This window comes from Ammospiza nelsoni, chromosome 1, assembly GCF_027579445.1.
Source record: "Ammospiza nelsoni isolate bAmmNel1 chromosome 1, bAmmNel1.pri, whole genome shotgun sequence".
NCBI lineage: Eukaryota > Metazoa > Chordata > Aves > Passeriformes > Passerellidae > Ammospiza > Ammospiza nelsoni.
This window is the reverse complement of record NC_080633.1, coordinates 49,335,966-49,357,222: the sequence shown is the minus strand read 5'-3', so window position 1 is coordinate 49,357,222 and position 21,257 is coordinate 49,335,966. Positions and strand designations below refer to the sequence as shown.

The window sequence follows — 21,257 nt, the reverse complement described above, 5'->3', positions numbered from 1 at the left end:
TGGTAGCTGCAGTAATGAATGAATAAATGATACGAGTTGACAACAGCTCTGCTTTATAAAACATAACACTATTTTTGCTTAATTTCTGTGTTACTGGGAACAGCAAAAACTTCCTATCTTCCTCCCACAAATAAGAGAGAAGTGGTGATAGAAAACAAAATAATTATTTCCTTCTCTTTTCCCTTTACTGGCACAAGGTGATTATCTAGCCATTGAATATTTTAGCATGAGTCTCTTCCAAAGCAATCTTGCAGTGAAATTCTGTAACTGACCTTGCTGGCGTCAGTTACTTTTGTAACCTGAATATGCGGGATGCAGCACATTTATTTCTTTGTGTTGTTGGGCTCGGAGGAAGGGAAGGAATAATGCTAAAAATGAGTGACCAAGCTGACAGAAATGACATTTGAGACTGCAGTTTGGAGGGGCTCAGAATAACTCAAGTATAATGGGTGTGAATCATACCCAGCATATCAGCAGATTTGATATCTGGAAGCCAGTTTACCAAAACTCTTTATCAAGTTGTGTCTCTGTAGCTTCTGGGTTGCTGGTGATTGCTCAGTCCCCAGGGTGTCTGGGGATGGGCTTACAGGCTGCTTTTCATCTGCCTGCTCTGCTCTAACTGCTCACCATTAGTCATCCCATCTTGCTGCCATCCTTTTCAAGGATTTGAAGCACAGGAATTTCTTTCCATACCAAGGTAAAATCCTGGGGCTATTAGTAACAGTCATTTTTATAGGAGATGGAACCCAAATACTTCAAAAATTTTCAAAGTAGTTTTTACACTTTTGGTTCTACTTTTTGCTAAAGTTCCTCCGTTTTCTCCTTGTGTCTGGTCTTGTGTTTGTTATCTTTTGGGGGTTTTTTTGTTTTTTTCCCAGAAAAAAAATGTATTACAGAACTCAAAATGATCAGGAAAGAATTTAAAACAACATTTTAAATTGTGGGGTAAGAAGTTGCTTTGTGTGCTAGGTCTAGAAAGTGAAGAATGAATTTTTTGTTCTTTTTTGTTTTTAACAGGAATTTCTAAATGATATGTGGTTGGACAAATTGTTGGGTATATCACAAAGTCAATGACTAAATTTTTAAACAGAACACTGAACAAATTCATTAGTGAAATATTTAATTTTGATTTTATAAAAGCTGTTGTTCAATCGTGTAATTTTCTCCTTTGGCAGATTTTCAAAGTTTTCAAAATATCGATTGTTCTGTAGTTTTAGTCCCCACAGCTGTGGCATAGAGTTAATTTCTTTACTAGAGAAGCCAATCTGCATAATCAAGATCTGAAACAATGGTATGTTTTCTGCTCTTCCTGCTGAGTGTTTGCCTAAAGTAATTCTTGTCCTATCATAAACTACTTTCAGGAATATAGAGCATAATATGTAACACAGAAGTTTCACATAAAAAATATCGCAGGGAATAATTTAATGGTCCTGCAAACTGATTGTATGCATAAATGTATGTACTTCTAGTGCCACTGGAAGAATATTTCTAGCCTTCCCACTTCCTGGAGTGTTCTTTACACGTACACTCCTCTTCTGCTTGAAAACCCATGCACCCTTCATTTCCCTACAGAAGACTCCCCTTTTCCCAGAGGTGTGGAAAGAATTATATTTATCCAGATGCCCAGATAAAGTCTCTCTTAGAATATGTCAAAACAAAGACAGTTTAGAGAGCTGACAGGTGCATGCAGCAGTGAGCCTCTGAGAGGTCTCAAACACTGCAGCTGATGAAAGCAAAGTAGTAACTGGGCAAGAAAAAGCAGGGACGACAAAAGAACTTGGATGATAAATATTCCTCCACGGGCGAGTTGCTGTGCAACATCAGTGGGGGCTGGAAAGATACAAAGTGTTTAAAAATAAGAATTTCTGCCGCATTGTTGACTGCTGGGTAGTCTCTTGCAACATCGGTCCTGGCTTCTCATGCTTTAATCAGTGTGTTTTGGTGACTTAAACATTTCATGGGGAATGTGTCATTCTGTTGTAGGGATCCAATCAGCTCCACCCAAGGAGATCACCACAGTTCAGTGTAGCTTCCTTCCCAGGGTAAGGAGAGAGGACTCTGTGCAGGTACACTGTTTGTCCTCCACTTTCCTTGTGATCAAAACTGAGATCCGTGCCTGTGAGAGGCCTTGAATTTAGGAATATTTTAAATCATTTCTTATGCCTTAGAAAACAGACACCTAAGCTTCCTCTGGTCTGTCCATCTGTCTAGTGTGACATACCCACTGACATCTGCAAGGATGAAGGGAATTACTCAGCCATGTCCTCAAACAACACTTTGAGAAACTCTCCTGTTCTGTCTTTGAATACCAGAGAGCATTGCAAGCTGTGATAAGCCACGTGGCCGATCTGCATTTTGGGTCCTCAACAAGCTACAGCAGTCAAACCACTGTCCTGAATACAGTTTGCTCCTCTAGACCACAGCTTTGAATTCAAACCACACATGGAAAGCTAAGTCTCCAAAGTAGAAGAGGACCAAAGCACTGGTACTTAGAAGGAAAAGCCACTGGCTCTTTCAGTGAGAAGAAAAAAACTTACTTGAAAAATAATAGTAATCTCTGGTCATGAAATATGGGATGGAGGAGCTTGCACACTGGTTACTGGAGCAGAGGGTGCATGGAAACTGAATGGGAGCTCACATTGCTCTTTCAGAGGCCAGTGCTGTACTCTTCCACATGCCAACAGCTTCCACTTTGGAGAGCAGAGGTTCTTTGGGTGTAGGAAGTGTTAAGCTTAACATCACAATATGCATTCATAAGCCTGGACCGTTTACAGAATAGGTCTATATTTCCTACTGCACAGCTGGAGAAACTGAGTCACAAAAAAATAAGTCGTATTTAAGGACTGACAGTGAGTCTGTGATAGAATCAAGAGTAGCATTCAGTTCCTTCCTTATCATGATACAGGGTCAATAGCACCCTACAGGTGATGAGGAGCAGCTGAGTGAGCTGGGGTTGTTTATCCTGGAGAAAAGGAAGTTGAAGTGGGACCTTATTGATCTCTACAGCTTCCTAGAAGAAGGTTGTAGTGAGGTGAGAGTTATCTCCCAAGTAACAAGTGACAGGATGAGAGGAAATTGCCTGAAGGTTTAGATTAGATATTAGGAAAATTTTCCTCACTGAAAGAGTAGTCAGGCATTGGAAGAAGCTGCTCAGGGAAGTAGTGGAATAGCAATCCCTGGAAGTGTTCAAAAAGTATGTGAATGCAGCACCTGAGGATTTAGTTTAGTGGGGAATACAATGCTGCTGGGTAAATGGTTGGACTCAATGATCTTGGAGGTCTTTTCCAATCTTCATGATTCTTTACACTGGATTATTGCTTCTTCCCAAAATGCATCTGGTTCAGAGTCATGCTGACACCCCAGCCCCCAGCCCTTTTCTTTGTTGTTAATTGTTAAATTATTTTAACTAGCTACATTTTAATTTACTTTTTTTTTTCGCCAAGATTGAGACATGTTTATTTAATTTAAGAAACCAAGCAAAACAGTCTTCTAACTATTGCTGCCTTTTAAAATAGGCATTAAATCTAAGTATCTCTTTTCAGGCTTTAATTGTTTGTGTTTCCCTTAGTTTAACTTCAGTAGTGAATGTTCTATTTGCTTTTATCAAAGTTTAGGTTTTTGCTTCATGAAGGTAGGAAGCTCTGCTACTTGCCTTTCAAGTTATTTTAATTGTCCTAACTAACTGAACTCCTTTGCACACAGAAATACCATTTAATTGGTTAATTTCTGTGAAGATTTTGGGAAAGTTTCTATGATAACTAAGATGCAGATAAAACGGTGTTAGTTAGAGATGATAAAAGTCAAAGTCTGTCTCTTCTTTCCAAGCCTAACGTGGTTGGAGCATTGCTCATTAATTTCAGATTTCTGATGAATTTAAATATCGAGTGTCATGATTTTATCTGTGTCTCCTGCTGCTCTCTGCTGTCTCACTTCTTAAGCAACAGGGATCAGATAGTGCCACTATTTTCAGGGACAAAATGTGCTTCACTCAGTGAGACACTTTAGCTGTTCATGTGAGCAAACAAGCAAACTAATGTAGCTGAAGTACTTGGGAATCACTTTACCTTCATGAAGAACATTCTCTATCCTGCTTACTGTATTTTTTTCAAGGCTGTGACTCTAAATTGTCTTTCAAGGCCCTTTAATCACAGCTTTGTGATTATGTAGACTGTACCTGTCATTCACAGCAAACTCTAAATTTGCTTAACTCTCAGTATCTCCTGAGATGCCAGGAAACCTTCTGGAGGCTTTTCTCCTCATGGAGAGTTGATGTTACAATGCAATGCATGGAAAAGAAAGCAAATTCCATTTTGTTGGCAGAGCACTGCTGTCCACACATTTTTGGTAGGAAATGCCATTTGATGAGTTCAGCTCAGGATTCCTGTCTGCTGTGCCAACCCTCCGACATAGGCACTGTGTCACATGACACTGTCTTCACCTCATCCTTAGAAAACTATGCCTTCACCAAATGTCTGTATATCTCCTGGTCTTTGGATGTGGTTTCTCAGCTTGGATGTGCATGAGGGAAGATTAATGATACATACAAGGCATATTACATTAATACTTAAGGGTGGACTTTTTTGAAGCCTCTGTGTGTGTGTGTGAGAATGTAAGACTTTGAGGGTAGGGTTGGCCCCTGTTGATGTCACTGAGAAGTTTTGATGTTGGAAAAGGGCATGAGGAAAGGAGTTGATCAATGATGGGACTACTATTGAGTCAGCCATTAAAAATAGCTTAGTTGTGATTCTTAAGCTGATATCCATAAGTTTTAGATGCTAAACAGATTTGCTGCTGCACAGGGCCGATTTAAATGAAGAGTATGACAAAACTTCAGAGGTATCCAGTTGAATCTTGACACTGAGCATTGCTTCTTGGCTTTTTGGAAATGAGGGGCTCCAGACGTCACCAGTGATTTTGCGCATCTAAGAATGACAGTGCACCTGAATTGCACATCTGCCCTGTCAGCCCTGCCAGCAGGGTTCTGTTTTGAGCATAACCTCAGAAAGTATGGAGGATCTTGGGCTACAGAAATGGGTATAAAAACCTGTGAATGAGCATTATATTTGATTGTGGTGCCATGTTCAGATCCCTAAACATGAGTCCCTGCCTGCAGTTTCACAGCTCAGGAACTTGTTCTTGTGAAAACACTGTGTGCCCGTGGGCTCATCAAGCCACAGAACCTCCCTCTCCAGCTCCTCCAGGCCCTGCCCACCCTGGCCATCCAGGGCACCAGGAGGAGGCAGCCTGAGAGGAGACATCAAGGAGTCCTGCTTTCACTTCCTCCTCACTCCCTCTCCCAGGCACAGCCACTGCTGGGCAGGGTCCACCAGCTCCCTGAAGATGAGCATGGGACATGCCAAGGTGATCTTCCCATCATCCAGATAGAATTTAGTGTTGAAAAATTTCTCTTTCCTCATTAGTTCTTTAGCTGCTATTTTTGCCAAGCCCTTTTGTTGTCCCATGAGGGCTTAGGGCTTGGTTAGGAGGGATTAAGACCCCTGAAGTGTCATGGTAAAGGATCTCTGCAACTTGCCAGCATGAAGGTTTTCATCTCATTAAAATCACAGGTGTGCTTTCTGTGAGAGAATGAATTTTCCTTCTTTTCTCCTTTCTCTCCCTGTGACAAAGGAGGCACTACTCCTGCTTTTCAGTGCCCCTGTAGGGTTTTTTCCCTTATTCACAACATTCCCCCTACCTCATTCCACACATCCCAGGGAGCGTCAGACCACCGCTCTAGCACTGCAGCTTCGAGTCATGCTGCTTCCTTCATCCTCCGCTGCCTGCCTGGCTGTGAAGGCATCCTAACAACTCCCACAGCCTCTGAGTGCAGCAGGACGGGCAGAGCTACTGGCAGAGCTTGCTTGCAGCTCTCGGTGCTGAAGCGGTTGACAGATGTTCGGAGGATTTCTTGTCTCTGGACCAGCACTTCATCTGTTCCAAGTTATTCAAAACACAAACAGTGGGTTGGCAGGAGTGAAATATGTTCAGAACCAGGATGTCAAAACAGAAATATATTTTTAAAAGACAAGTGTCAAAAAAAAAAAAAAAAAAAAAAAAAGGGAAGGTGTTCATGCAGTTTATAGGAAGATGTACTGAAATAGTTGAGATTTTCTTCTTTTAACCCCTTGGGCTCCCATCTGACATGCTATTCCACTATGTCTATGGTGGTTTTCTTGCTTAAATGTTGACAAGGGCATTTTGGGTCCTGGGTCCCTGGTTTGCTGATAGATGGATTTGCCACATTTACAAGGTGTTTGGACTACCAGCTAGGAACATAATTTGGGACTATCCTGTCAAGCGTACTGTTGTAAAATTGAAGTGAGATCCTACAAATGTGTTGAGTGGTACTCTTGAACAGAGTGGTGGAGGAGACATTTAGTGAGAAAGAAAATTATTCCAAAAAAATAGAGAGGAGCAGGGCAGAGATAGAGAGGAGAGCATGGCAGAAGTAAAAGATGGCTCAAATTTAGAGAAGAGAGGCATCTCTGTTTATTTCGATTCATAGTCAATATAGAAAGAAGAGTTTCAGGGTCCTGTAGCAGATGCAGCTTACTTGCAGCCTCCTTTGGTTGCAGGTGCATAGTAAGGCATGGGTGGTAGCTGACAGTAAAATGAATCAGCAGCAGAGCCCTCTGAGAAGGGCTGTGCTGCTTTGGGTGAGTTACTGCTAACAGGGTGTTAGTAACTCCAATCGCAGATAGAAAAATCAGTTCCAATAAAATTTGAGAGAAAGGATAGGAAGCAAGTATTTAAATTCGCAATGGAAAGGAAGACAAAACTAAAATTATTTCAATTATGCTTTTTTCTTGTTTAGGGTGGTGATTACCTCAGCAAAATAGAGGAACAAAAAAATATAAAAGAAACCACAACAGTCCGAGAATGTTGAGAGTTTTCATTTCCTATCAAAATGCTTTTTGGTCAGCAAAAGATCTGTCACTATTACAATAAGGATGTCATAGGATAAGAGTATCATATTGTTCTGCACTAATAAATCAGCAAAATGCTGCTTTGCTGTCTTTCCCTAGTTGCAGAAATAATTCTTTCTTCAGCTGGTGATGCTGTTCACATGGGTATCACCCACATAATTTTCTGTTCTTGTTGTAACCCTTGTCATCAGGACAGAGTCACGCAGTAACGTTACCCAATCTAATGATAATCTTTGACCTGCAAATTAATCTGCTGCTATGCTTCATTTTTGATGAGAACATTTTTGATGACAGTGGATGCATGGTGTCTCTTTACTGCTCAGTGTCGTGACAATGTGCTTGGTAGGAACACTTTGGGATTTTTAGAAGCTTTCTGTTCTCATGGCAAATCATACTGATGCTCTGGCATTCTCCATTTTTGTTGAGATTTGATGTGAAACTGAAAGCTCCAAATGTACATGCATGGTGGGTTTTATGAATTCTAGTTTTGAGCTTGCAGAACTTTTATTACTTTTATAACAGTCTGGACTGTGACTTAGTGCCCATTCCCTTTCCGTCCCAGTAGATAGATGGCTGTGTGACTAGTTAAAAGTGAGGGGACTGCTTTTCTTTGTATATTTGTGCAATTCTGCTTGCTTCAGCCCAGCTGAACCTGACTGATATTAATGCCAATGAAGAATTGAGCAAAATCTGCCTGCTTTCAGTAGATATTTCGCATATTTCTTCTACATCCTTTATTTTTTTTTATGCTAATGTAAGCCGAATTTGTGAGTTCTTATTCATGAAGACAGCACATAGCCAGTGAAGGTACTGCATTTTTGTCTGAAATGAAAATGATATTTACCCATGTTTGATTCATAATAAATGTCAGTTTGGATCTGCTTCTGTGCATTTGTGGGTGGACGATACTTAAACATTCATATTTAGAGCATTAAAGCACTTTGCAAACTATTATAGCCAAGGGCAATGTGACACCTACCTGCCTTGTGCAAGAATCATTGAGTGGGTGTGGAGAGGAAAGGACAGGAAAAGATAAAAAAGCCAGCCTGGGAGATCTGTATTTCACATAATTTAATCCAAACAATGATATGCCTTTATTCTCTCTAACCCCTGGGCTTAAGGTGTAATTGCTTTCTGTCATTGGAGGCATTTTGCCTTGGTGTGTTGTAAATCTCAGGGAGAGGTGATCTGTGACTGGCCATGCTGCCTGTCTGCTGGTGATGCTGGAAGCATCCTGCTGCCTCCAGCTGCTCTTGCTTGTGTTGGTGGACAGGTTTTGAGGCAGACCCAGTAGGCTGAAGCCTAGATCTGACTCCAGGTAGGGAATATGAACCCTTAATATTGGCTGGGCACAGACTTTTGACATGCGAAGTTAGAAGACAGGTTTACTGTGCAAGGACACCGAGGAGAGCCCAGATACAAAACCCCTGCTCTGCCAGAGGCTGGGAGCTGGGGGTGTTTATAATTTCTGTCTTGATGGCCGGTAGAAAACAGCTGAAATGTCACAGCCTACACTTAAAAAGCATTCTGATTTGGGCCTTTTTTGTTCCCTTTTCATTTATCTTTGTTTTAGGAAGACTTTATTTTAAATTGATTTTGTTATTAGTGGATCTGCTCAGCGGCAGTGCACCTGTTCCATATATTGAGAACCTGACTCCTGACTTTAGCTGGTGCAAGTGACAGTGTTTTAAATTAAGCTGTCCTCCCTGCAACTATCTTTCTTTTCTTTATCTCCCCACCCAGACATAAATGACTGGGCAGCAGAAGGCAGGTAGTGTTATAAATTGTCAGGCTACACAATTGCCTCATGTTTTGCATTCTGTTCTCTTCCCCCATTATCATCCATTTTGAACTAAAAGTTCATCCATTTGTGCTTCTGCCATGAGAAGATGTCAAATAAATTGATACTGTAGTATTTAAAAAGTATTAAAGAGTACAAATATATATCATTACATTGATAATGCTCAGCAACTACAACTGTAGTGCTTTATTACTGACATTTAAAGACCAAGGGAAGTCTAATACAGGGAAGAGTGATTATCTCTCAGAGTATCTAATTTAAAAGTTGAGCTGGTGTTGCTCGCCAGTAGGCCCATGATCTATTAGTTCTCTTATACAGTAAGTGTTCCTCTAATAAAGAGTTTGCTATTTGCTTCCAGCACATCAGTATGGTGTCCATCTCAGGTCTTCATGGTGGTTCTGCTAAGCAGTCACTGTCAGGAATTGTAATGGGCCTCTTGCTTTCTGAATGTTCAGCCAGAAACTCAAGGCACAGTGTTGGCCAGGCAGCTGATGGCAGCGTTCTAGGGGAGCCTGGCTACCTCTCTGGGTGTTTTCATCATGGCATTCCAGGCTGCCTCGCTCTATTCCCCTCCCCTCTGGCTGGTGCTTTGCTGTATTCCTAGTGGCACCATTACAAGTGGAAGCTGGTTTGCATTGCAGTTACTTTCTTGAACGTGGCTCAGCTGTTGCGCAGAGTGCAAGGATCATGTCTGAGTTGCCGAAATGTGCTCACATAATACCTACAGCTTGTTGCCTCCACTGGGGCTGTGAGGGGATTGTGACTTCTCAGGGACACTACCCCAGCTCCAGTCTGTCACATGCATGCAAAAGAGACTACTCCAGTTCTCCGTGTCAGCCCTAAGTTTTTGTCTTTATTTATTGAAACATGCAAGGGTGTGCCTCAGTTCAGCTCAGAGAAGTCTCGAAAGAAAGAGGCAGAACAATATATACTCCTGTCCAGAATATGACAGGCATATCTCATTCATGTCTCAGTAAGTGTAAGAAGACAAAAAGTGGGTCAGGACAAACTGTTGGCCTTAAAGTGTCCCTTTCCCTGACTCATCAACTATACCAGTGCCTGAGTTTGTAGGGGAAGGACACTTTGGGGGATAAGGTGGGTGGAGATTATGTTTTGGTTTTTGTGTTTAGCTTTCTTCTTTTTTTAAACATTTTTTAATCCCTAGCACTTTCTAAAATACCTAGTCATGCACTAGGAAATAAAACCTTATCTGTGTTGCCAGTTTCCTCATCAATTTGTTTGAATGTATCCCATTTTGTATAACCTTCAGACATTATGGAGAACCCCACAGGCTGTAACCTGCTATCAGTTTTAGAGCTGAACTCCCCTCCCATTGCCACTGAAATTTAGATGGTGGGTGGGGTTGCATAAAAAGCAATGACACAATATGGTCCAAGATTTTGTTTTAGCAAGCCAGGCTGACTTGCCAGATGGGTTTCTACTGTTGAGAGCAGACAATGCAACACTTGTGTCTGATCTTGGGAACTCTGGGGATAGAGACCAAAAGTGCAACCTCCCTTTCCTTTTCACTCTTCTGAAAATCTTTAGAACTGTGTTTTTGACAGTCAGCATTAAAAATAAAGGCATTTACATACTTGAACCAATATTTTGGGATATTCTTTTGTGCAATGCCAATCTCAAAATATTATGCAGTGTTGTTGAGAAAGCTCAGAAGGTCTAGAAACTAATAATATCTGAGAGAGACCATGGTCAGTAAACTACTCTTCATGTTTCTCCTTTTTGTTGTGATTTCAGTGGTTAAATCTTCAGGCAGGATTTTCATAGAAATAGTCACTAAGAAAACCAGCTTCAGCAGGAGGATGACAATGAACTTTATTATATTTATGCTGTCAGCTTCCAGGAGAATAGAGGACTATTTGAATAGATGGTCTGATTCCATGTAAGGAATCACTGGCCATGAGAAATGAATACCAGAGTGACAGCAGTGATGTATTCCAGGGTGGAGACTAATCAGGAGAATAATATGTGTTTGTCCAGTTAGGTGTTAGTCTTGCAAGTTAAAATAATTAGTGACAGATAAGGATAAGGGAGTGATTTGTTATCAACTATAACAAATAAGTCTAAAAATAAACATATGACAGAATAAACACCATGAATTGGGAAAACTGATTTTTTTCCAGAGAGATAAGAATGTCTTATTTCATCCAAAACTGGAGGCAGTCACGCTAATGAGTGGGAGATGATTGTGATACATCAGAAGCAGGGATTGGAGTTAGTACTAATCTTTGCTCTGGATTTTGCTTGCAAATAGGAAGCTTTCTAACAGGAGAACTTGGTGGTAGAATGTGAGTTGGCCTTGGTAAGTGATGCTAAGGAAGGAATTGGCAACAGAATGGGATGAGCCTCACATAATTTGGGGGTGGAAGAGGGAGCTTGAGTGAGTGAAATATAATTATACTTTCCTAGCTGGTAATGCTGCCTTGAAGTTGCTCTCCTCCCTATATTGTGAAGACATTTTCAGTGCAGCTGGAAATGTGTTGCTAATCAGCACACAAATGTGAACACTACAAATATAAAACCATTGGCATTTGTTAAGAGAAAATATAAAGACTTTTCATCTGGAGGATATTTGTGCTTGCTAATAGCTTCTGAAAGTGATAAACTTGTGGGCAGTGTCATTTCACAAATGAGAGGTTAAAATTCTGACAGATTTCTGGAAACATGAACCCTGGGTCTTTTTAAGGTTCCTGTCAGTGAAAAAGCGTAGCCAGTCTGACTTGCCATCCAAACATGGACTTGTTAATTTCATTGCAGATCTTCCTTTTCTTCTGCTTAGAATTGAGGATTAAAAAAAAAAAAAAAAAAAAAAAAAAAAAAAAAAAAAAAAAAAAGAGGACTATTTTAGGCAAATAATCTTTCTTATAAAGACAGGAATTGCTGTACTAGCTATAATGATGCATCTAGTGAACCATCTTTAATAAGCTCCTGATGCCCTACTTCATTTGTGCCAGGCAGCAGTTTAAGGTGGGTGTTGGAAATTAAAGTTGTCTTTCAGAGCTGCACCCCCAAGTCAGAGATGGATGCCATTTCACCTGCACATTCTGCCAAATGATCCATGATGTGCAGGGGCACCACCTCTGCAGTGGAACCTTGTTTTTTGCTATCTTGCTAGACTTCAGTGTCACCTTGCCCCTCATGATTTACAGAAACTCATTCTGTGTTACCAAAACTGGAGGCTATTGCAGTATGTGACATCTGAAAAGCAATTGGAGATATATGTATTCCTTTTTTTAGTGTTGTTTTCCAGACCATGATCTTTTAGGGTGAGACAAAAAAGTCTCAACATTCCCCCAAATCATCTTTGAAACAACTCAAACATGTTTCTCTGAGAGATGGAGAATTAACTAGGGTTGAACTACACTTGGTTTGAAGTTTTTTTTTATCTCAGTCAGAATAGCTTTTTTTGCATGTTCCCTTGTGTCAAGAATATGTGTAAGTAAAAGCAAAAAAAAAAAAAATAAAAGGCGACAGATAACTGTACTCAGACAATGATGACACAATCTTGTTTCCTCCCAGGCATGTTTCAGATGTACCTTTTCTAGTTTATCTCTAATCATTCACCAATGGTGTCCCATCCTTTGACAATCTGGCTTTGCTAGCAGCTTGCATAGGTCAAGTGTTGAGGCCAGCATCTTGCACTGAGCTTGTTCTCTCTGCTCATCTCTGCTTTCTCTTCTCCTCAGATGGTAGGCCTAAATCCAGGTCCAATCTGGGATAGCATCACAGTGCCTGCAGGGGGTTAAATCAAGTGGTCTCTCCTAAAACCTCTGCCACAGCAGCCAGCCAGCCTGTTTGCTGGGTGAGCTGCTTTGTGAATGGGCTGGTGCAGAACAGGCAGGTTGGATGTGGGCAGGGTGTGTGTGTGCACAGGAACACTTAGGTGCCTGCAAGGGGACTTGTGTGTCCTCATCTCTGCTCATTAGGAATTTTTAATTTTGCTTCTTGCATCATCCAGGGGCATTTTTGGGTACCTGCTTAATGCCAAGCTGCCATCTGATTTTTATTTTTTTTTTAACTAATTTTTAATCTTTTCTGTTTGGGGGGAAAGCAAGCTGTGTTTGAGCACTACTTCACATCTCTAAAAATAAAAGTTGGCTTTCTAAGTGCACAGCATACTCCTTCTCTCTCTGCCTCTCTATCTTCCCCCACTTCCCTCTCCGGGCTTCTTTCTGCAGGAGAGGCTGGGAGGGGGTCACTCTTGGCAAGCACTGAAGATGGATTCTAAGTGGTGCACAAGCGCACACATAGCAATTTGGCACACAGCAGGGACTGGGGGCGGGAGGCATTTTGGATTTGTCAGCTCATCGGCACAGCTAGGTTCTTGTCAAACAGCAGAAGTTGCACAAGTCCCTGGTGGCTGAGATGCAATTGGTGAAGCTGTGCTGGTCTGGAAAAGCAAAGATGTGAGGTCACAGGATCATTTTCTCTCTGATGCTGCAGCACAATTGACAAATTAGCTCATAATCCAGCATTACCTCCTCAACTCCCATTCCCTTTCCTGTCTTGCATGCCCCAAATTTTATGTCACTTCTGATATCTATTCTTTGCCTCTGAATCTTCATTTCCCTGTCTTTATGTATCAGCAATTCTGTTAATTTGGATCCTATGAATGGCTAGGAAATTTTAGAGACTTTACTGTGGTCAGCACAAGTTTGTGCCCAGGAAAGATTTTGTCAAGCCCAGGTGAGGGAGTTACACAAGCTGCTGCAAAGCAGTACCCAGTACAGGGCTGAATCAGGGGTTGTTTTTGCCAATATTACTGCTGCCACTGATGTGCTATTGATGGCCTGTCAAGAAATATATAAAAATTGAAAGTGTATTATGTTCCTGGTCTAGGAGCTGAATATAGTCTGCATAGCATGACACAGATTTCCTTCGATGAGAGGCCTCGCACTTCCCTAAACTCATTTTCTGAGTTAAATTATTTTTTTCACTATATTTTTGCGTGGCTCTGAGATGCCTTTTCTATTTGTGCTTGCAAGCAAAAAGCATTGGAGCTTTTTACGTCTGTGCTGTTTGGGAGATGTGATTTCATCTGCAGGTAAATACAGTGGAGCTTTGGGTATGATTGACTTCCTTCCATGACTGTCAGTTGCTTCAATTTGTGGTATCAGAATTTCTTTAAGGTATCTCAGTGACAGGTCCATGTAACTGTGTGGATTCAGTTCCTGCCTTGACCTCTACTGCTGTAGGTGTTGAGTCCTAATGAGGGTAGTAGGAGGATGCTGACAGATCCCTGCTTTTGTGTGTGCACAGTCCTACCCCTGGTGCAACATTGCACTCTGACATGGTGAGGGACTGCTTCTCTGTGAGTACGTGCAGTAAAGTCCTCAGAAGTTATTTTGGAAAAATATTAAACCAATCTGTCACATAAGGCTTGGCCTGGAATTAATACTGGAGTAACCTGATGATCAATCTACCCTTCCCCAGTGTGGTAGAGACTGCATAATTACAGACTTCTGTAGGAATGGAGCTAGGATGTTCTGGAAATCACACTTCAGGAGCAGTGCAGAGGAGCTGCTGCTCCTCCTTATCTCCCACAACACAGCCCTGCACATCACACAGACTGTTCTGCACACTGCATGTCTATTGCTATTCTTCAGATGAACTGATATACTTAAAACTGAAACAGAATGAAAATTTAATGATTATTAGTAACCAAAGATAAGAGTAGATCCAGATCCATGTGCATCAAAACATTCAAATTTTTGTTTGGGTAATGAAAGGGTGGTTGACAGAGTTCAAAAATAAGGCTCCAGTCTAGAGATCAAGGCATTCTGCCAAGTTAAAGTCCTGTTGCAGAAATACGTGAATATTCCCTTGTATATACAGCCTAGCTGGAAACTTGCATATTGCTTTTATCCTAAAGAATTTATTCTACTTTATCAACTAAAATAGCAACAGTTTTAAATTGCAGACATCTCCCTCAGAGTTTTGTAGCTTTAGCTGGGTGGATAGTTTCTTGTAGATGGGGAAAGGGACAATTTATTTCTTTCAAATACCCTGTCACAGCTCTAACCACCAGGTGTTTTGGAAAAAAAAAAAGGTACCACTTTGATTGGCCTAATCTTGGATATAACCTACAGATTAAGCTCTTCAGTTTTGCTGTCACAAAGTACAAATGAGTTAATTCAATTGCAGATATTTGGAACAGTTGTATTGAAAACTAGAGGCATCTCCACAACAAGGCAGAAGCCAAGTGTTTCTTCTGAGCATCCAGCTCTTGTGGATCTGATTGTATCTATTTTTGTCCTCTAATATCCTTGGGAATACATTTAAAAACACAGGGGTTAGAGGGGTTGGACTAAAAAAATGCTTTTCTTTTCATTATTGTAATTTTGATTCTTCTGATAATGCATAGCAAGCTAGGTCAACAACATCATGGGAGACCATACACTCCCTAGAAGTTCTACAGCACCATATAAAACAAAATCAGCATATACATGAGACAACTCAATAGTAGGGTAAAATCTCTTGTGGGAATTGCATGCAGGCATATCCAACTCCAACACCAGCCTCCTGCCAGCACCTGAACAGCTTGTTTTGTGTTCTAAGGGCTTGCACAATATTGAGTGATGACACCAGCTGTGCTCAGGTTCTTGAATTACAGCTCCAAGGATGGTGGCCATCAGGGGACACACTGAGCCTGCAGGAATGATTGGCTTGCTGCTAGACTGAAAAGCAGAGGGTTGGGAGCTGAGGCTGAGAAATAAGTAGTTTCCTGAGTCTCTCTGGTTTTCACTATAACTCTCTTGGAGAATATGGCTTTGCATGTCAAGTTTTTGTTCTGATATGCTTACCTTCTAGTGGTATGTGCTGGCAGGTTGCCCCATATGCAGTAGAGGCTTGAAGGAGGCAGTCACATCCCAGTGCTCTCAGAGGTGAGATAGTCTCCTCCCTGCACTCAAGATTTGCAGCTAGATTGGGCTTTCATTTAGCTTGAATTATCTGTCATGAGAATTCTGGCTGAGGACACACATTTCCTGAAATGGATATACAACACATGCCTCAGCCACAAAGATTCCTCACTAAACCGATGTCTGGTGCTTTCCTCTTTTAAGGAAAGCTGTAATTTTCTTCCATGGCAAGTTTAATGCCTTTGACAGAAACTGAACAAAGCAAAAACTAATTTAAGTAATTTGTTTATATAGGTGGCTGCTCATAGTCACTTAACAGCTTGTGTCAGATAAAGACAAAGCAGACTTCCCATGTTCCAGTTTGGCAGGCATTATAAGGACTGGAAGACGTGGATCTGAATCCACATTCCTTAAGAGAAATGTTCCTTTCTCTAGCAGACTGGATTATGTAGCTTTCATCACCTGACATCTTTTCTCTGAAAGGCTGTAATATACCAAGAAAAAATTCCATATCTAGCAATAATGGCATTTGAAAGATGCAAATGTAAATTTTATTTAATTTTTTTTTAAGATTTAGTTAAAAAATGGATTTTCTTCTTAAATTGAAATATGTTTAAACTGAACTACTTGAATGATTAGTCAGGGAATGAATAGACATTATTTGGTTATTGCAATTTGGCGAGCCCATCCTGATTTGGTCAGCTAGCAGGGAACAATACAGCTAGTAGGGAAAGAGGAAGCTGCCCAGTTCTCGGCCAGGCTGATATATTACTATCACAAGAGAGAGTTGGCTGTGGAAATTAATGAAGTTTCTTTTCTCCGGGGACCAAAGAGGCTACTCAGAGGATGCAGGAAAAATGTAGGGATTCAGCTGTGTCACATTTTCTCTCTAATTGAGCTGTCTAGGGAGCCTCCCACGTTTTGCAAAGTGGAAACATCCAGTTTCATTTTATCTTTCTCAGACTGCAGCAGCTCTCTTCTTTGGAAGCCAAGGTCACACTGCATTTACTTTTGGTGTTTGTCCCTTTAATTCTCCTACAGTTTCGCAAATGCTTCTAGTGTATTTTTACATTTTAGCTTATAATCACTTTTTTTTTTTTTTTTTTAAGGCACCATCTGGTCCCTGATACAGTTTAAAATAACAATCTAGCCAGGACACATCAGCAGAAGTACTTTACACCTTTCACAACCCATTATGAGAGCTTCCCCACCTATATTTCTCCACAGACACTGTCACCATCAGATCCTGTTCCCTCCAGACTGGTCTTGCAGAAAGCAAGGTCTCACAGCTCTTGCTTTCCCTTCATTTAATCTTGAACATAGTCATTTTATGGACACAAAATGGATGCACTAGAGAAGCTTACAGCTAGGAATGTGGGAGGTCTGCTGTAAACAGCTCAGTCAGAGAAATTCTGGTTGGAGCTCACGTCGGCATTTAAGCTGCCCTCTGGTGCTTACCACTTCTGCAGTGCCTTCATTGTGTCCCCTGGTGCCTGGAGACATCTGCAATATCCAGGGAGAAGAGGGAATCAAGCATTGCAAAAATCATCTCAAAAAAAAAAAAAAAAAAAGTGTCCCCATTCTGTGGGTGTTTTATTTTAAGCAGGACATTAACATGCTATGTTATCATTGCAGGTTATGCTGGGCAGGAAGGTTTTTTTTTTTATTATTTTGATTTTTATGAGTCACTTACTGCATAGTTTATTTTATCTTCATGCTGTGTGCAACAGCACTGTCTGTCATGGTGCTTTCCCAGTAGCCACAAATCAAAGCCTGGCACTAAGCAGAGTGATCGTGTGACTGTCACCCTCAGCACAGCTGAGCCTCAGCCTGGTGTTTCTCCTCTGGCTGTTGGAGGACCTGAGGTTATCAGTGCCAAGGAAGCAGGGACAATAAATACAAATGCACCTTTTCCTGCTGAAAGGCCCTAAACCACTGCTGGAGACAAAAGCAGGCTAATGTAATGAACAGGAAAGGACTGTGAGCAATTCTGGGACTTCAGTGTAGGTTATCTGTCTGGTGGGACATTCACTGCTCTTTTTTGGTTTGTTCTCCTATTAACTAAAGGCAAAGGGGGACAGTTATTTCCCTGTGAGTTTCTCTAAGCCTGAATCACGCTGCAGCCCCCGGAGCTGGCAGCACGGCTGGTTAATATTAGCCCCACAGCTGATGGTCCTGCTTGGTGCCCTCCCTGAACAGGTGCGGGCCGGCCGCCGAGCTGGAATCCCGCCCGGCCCGATGCCGGCGCTGGCACCAGCCTTCCCATTATATCAGCAAGGGCCATGTCCCGTGGCCGCGATGCCCCGGCACCCCAGGCCGGCCCCAGCTGTCTGCGGGACGTGGAGCCGGGCGGCCAGGGAGCGCCCAGGGAGCGAGGCTGCTGCGGGACAAGCACACCGGGATTCCTCTGGAGCGGCGAGACGGGAGGCTCCTGGATGGCGCTTCCAGCTGTGGCTGCGGGGTAAGGAGAAGGTTTCTGCAGAGCCCCAGGCCCGTGGTTTTGTGGCGTTGCTCTTAGAGGAGGGAAGCACAAACGAATAAGTACTAAAAATCGAGTATCAGCGCTCTGAAATGAGCGAATATGGGTTGCGTTTGCTCATCGTGTTGGCCGTAGTTTCTTTATAGCGCAGTACTTTGGGCTTGCATTAATTTTAATTGGCACTCTCTAATTTTAGAATGCTCCTGTGAAAAGTTACTTTCAATTCCAATGGTGATTAGATGGTGATGACGTGTTTTAATAATAAACATGGGACAGATACTGAAAAAGAAATCAAATGTGCTGGCTGCGCTTCTGGGGAGGGGAAGAAGTGCTATTGCTGTCCTCTAAAATTATCTGATCTGTCTGCTCTGGCATGATATCTTAAGGCCTCCCATCTCTTTTTTAATAATTTTTCTTTTTTTTTTTTCCTTTTGTTTTCTTAAGTCATAATAGCTTCTTTTGGTAAGAACAACAAAATATCTAGGTGGTGTTTACGTAGCCTAAATGTTAGAGAGAGGAAGGGGGAGCCGAAAGGTTTGTAAGCTTTTACAGGATCACTTCTAGTGTCCTGTTCCCTTAATGTGACCCGTCTCTGTTGGCTGTGTGAAGAAAGGCAGGGCTGTAAGACAGGTCAGCATGGATCTGTGTGCCACAGTGTCACTTGTGTGAGCTGGTGCTCTGCCTACGTGCATGATCAGAGAGGGAGCCAGGCAGGCTTGCTCAGGGACTCGAGCAGGCTCTGGCTGCAGTGTGGCAGTCTGCTGTGTGCTGGAAAACAGATACTGTTGCTGCTGATGCTGCTTCTAAATTAAGGAAAAAAGCAAAAATAAAAGAGGGGCTCATCTCTACATTCAGCAATTTCTGCTCTGAATTGGTCACAACCCAGGGCAGTAGGTCAGCCTGAAGTAATGGTCCTGGAGAGTCAGATTGATGCAAGGGACTGAAATCAGTGGGAATCTCTCCCTTAACTATGGTAGGATTTGGGTCAGCACAGTCCTCACTATTTCTATTTCTATGTGTAGCTGTGAAACAACTTTTTTAGGAGTTGTGGAATAAATAAGTGCTATGTGGGCCAAACAAGTACAATAGGGAACTGATGAGAAAGGTTCAACTTCATAAGTGTCAGGTGTCTCTATGCATAGTTTAGGTTTAAGTTCCTTCCAGGAGAGGTTTTTGATTGAAACCATTAAAATTTAGGCATTGTTTTGACAGGAAAGAGAGAAAATATCTTTTCTCAGTGCTGTATGTGGGGTTGTGCCTCAAAGAGGAAGTTCTTTGCTGTGGGAACCATAATGTCTTAGGGGATTGTGAGATCCTTCCTGGGCCAGTGCCTCTGGCTGAGGACACTTCTACTGTAACACTACTACTGCCCTGCAGCTCCTGGCCTCTGCACAGGCAGCACTGCCCTGGGGTTTGACGTGGCTGCTTGGCAATGAGGACACTATGTAAACTATGACAACCCCGTGCATCTCGCAGTGCCTTGACTCAGAGAAACCTTTCTCCAGCGCCCTCTCTATTTCCCACTGCCCACCCACACTGGTTTCTATTCCTCCTGTTTTGATACGTGAAGCAGAATTTGCTGCACCTCAAGCTGGTGCTTCAGCCATGCCTGAGCAGGAGCTCCCACAGGGATGGGCCAGCGCCGAGGGTTGGTGTTGTGCTGAAGGGACGTGTGCCAAGGCACAGGGGAGATACAAGACTATCTCCCTTTGAAAGGCGTTGATTTGCGACTTTGAAAGTGCCTCTATAAGCAGCTCAAAGAGAAGCCATTTGCAAATTTGATGCCAGTTTTTAAGTGCACGATGAAAGTGGATTTTGCTGCCACTAAAATCGGGAGCTCCGAGTCCCTCAGGAGAGGTGCAGCAGTCTGCGTCACGGGAGAGCCAGATCTGTCGCCCTGCTAAAGATCTTGTAGCTAGGTAGGAAAGCATAAATGGACATGTGGATCTCCAGCAGTGATGGGTACAGAACAGCACGTTAGTAAAAATGTTATTTGTTTTTTAACCACTACAATAAAATGCTCAGAGTTACAAAAGTTTGAGAAGAATAAAATTATTATCCCACTTTGTACACAAATTGGTGATCTTGGAGAGAAGTTAGAGGCCATATCCAAGTGAATTTTGCAATTAATCTTTTATAACCAAGGAGGTCATGCCGTCATTGCTGTATCTAGAAATTGTTTATATATTTTTTATTAAAATTATGCATCATTTTCAAAGGAAACTGACATTATGGGTTTATGGGCTCCTGTATTACATTATGTAGTACGTCATTATCATAACTTACCCTCCCATCATTCTACTAATTTCTTGGAAATTTAGCTTGTAATTTTGCTACAACATATTACAAGAAAACTCAGTTATATTTATAAGCATTGTGGGAATCCTCTCTTCTACTGTAGACACATTACCTGGTCAGATTTATTTTAATTTTCTGTTAAGGAAACACAAGAATATACTCCAATGACAGACAAGTCTAGGTGGTGAGAAAAACCATCCCTTTTACTTTTTTAACTACCACAAACATCTGCCTTTTCCTATGCCCTAGGAGTGTATGCACATATATGCATTTGAGAATATAATTTCTATAATATAAAGAATCTGTGCTAAATACTCCAAAAATTGACATTTTTAGGGTACTTATAGCACTGTTGGTGAAGCTGATGATAGCTGAGCATGCAAGCAAGGTATCCCTTGGTAATAGACTGACAATGTTGCTCTTCTGTGAATTTATAAAGGAACGCTCTCTTCTACATTTAGCACAGAAAATGTGATGATGGCCCGTTCCCTCCTCAGTGACAAAGAGAGACAAAGAGCAAGGGAGAAAGGATGTTTGGCAGAGCAATTGGGAAGAGAAGAATGGGACAATTTCTACTAGATTATGCTCTCCAGACCAAAGACAATATGCAGACAGGTTTGCCTACAGCTAGAATTGTGTATAATTGAGAAAATCCTACCTCCTAAAATCAAAAAAAAGAAGGAAAATTTCTTTAAACACAGAAAAAGGATGCATGAACAATCTTCCTGGAGGCTGCAGGGGTACATCAGTGGAACTACATGACCCATCTCTTGGGAAGGTCTGAGGAGGATTTACCCCTGTGGAGCTGAGTCTGTTGCTGTCCTGTTCTTGTCTGACTTGTTATTGACAAACTCCACTAGAAAACCAGGGTAATG

General features: G+C 41.8%; 1 protein-coding gene across 1 annotated transcript in view; it reads left to right on the top strand.

Annotated features, from left to right (window-relative positions):
- The first annotated feature begins 17,971 nt into the window (after window positions 1-17,971).
- Window positions 17,972-21,257, top strand: part of ARPP21 (cAMP regulated phosphoprotein 21) — a 197,198-nt gene continuing 193,912 nt past the window's right edge. Inside the window, exon 1 of the mRNA XM_059488340.1 lies at window positions 17,972-18,066. The gene's annotated coding sequence lies outside the window, so the exon portion shown is untranslated. The remainder of the gene's footprint in view (window positions 18,067-21,257) is intronic.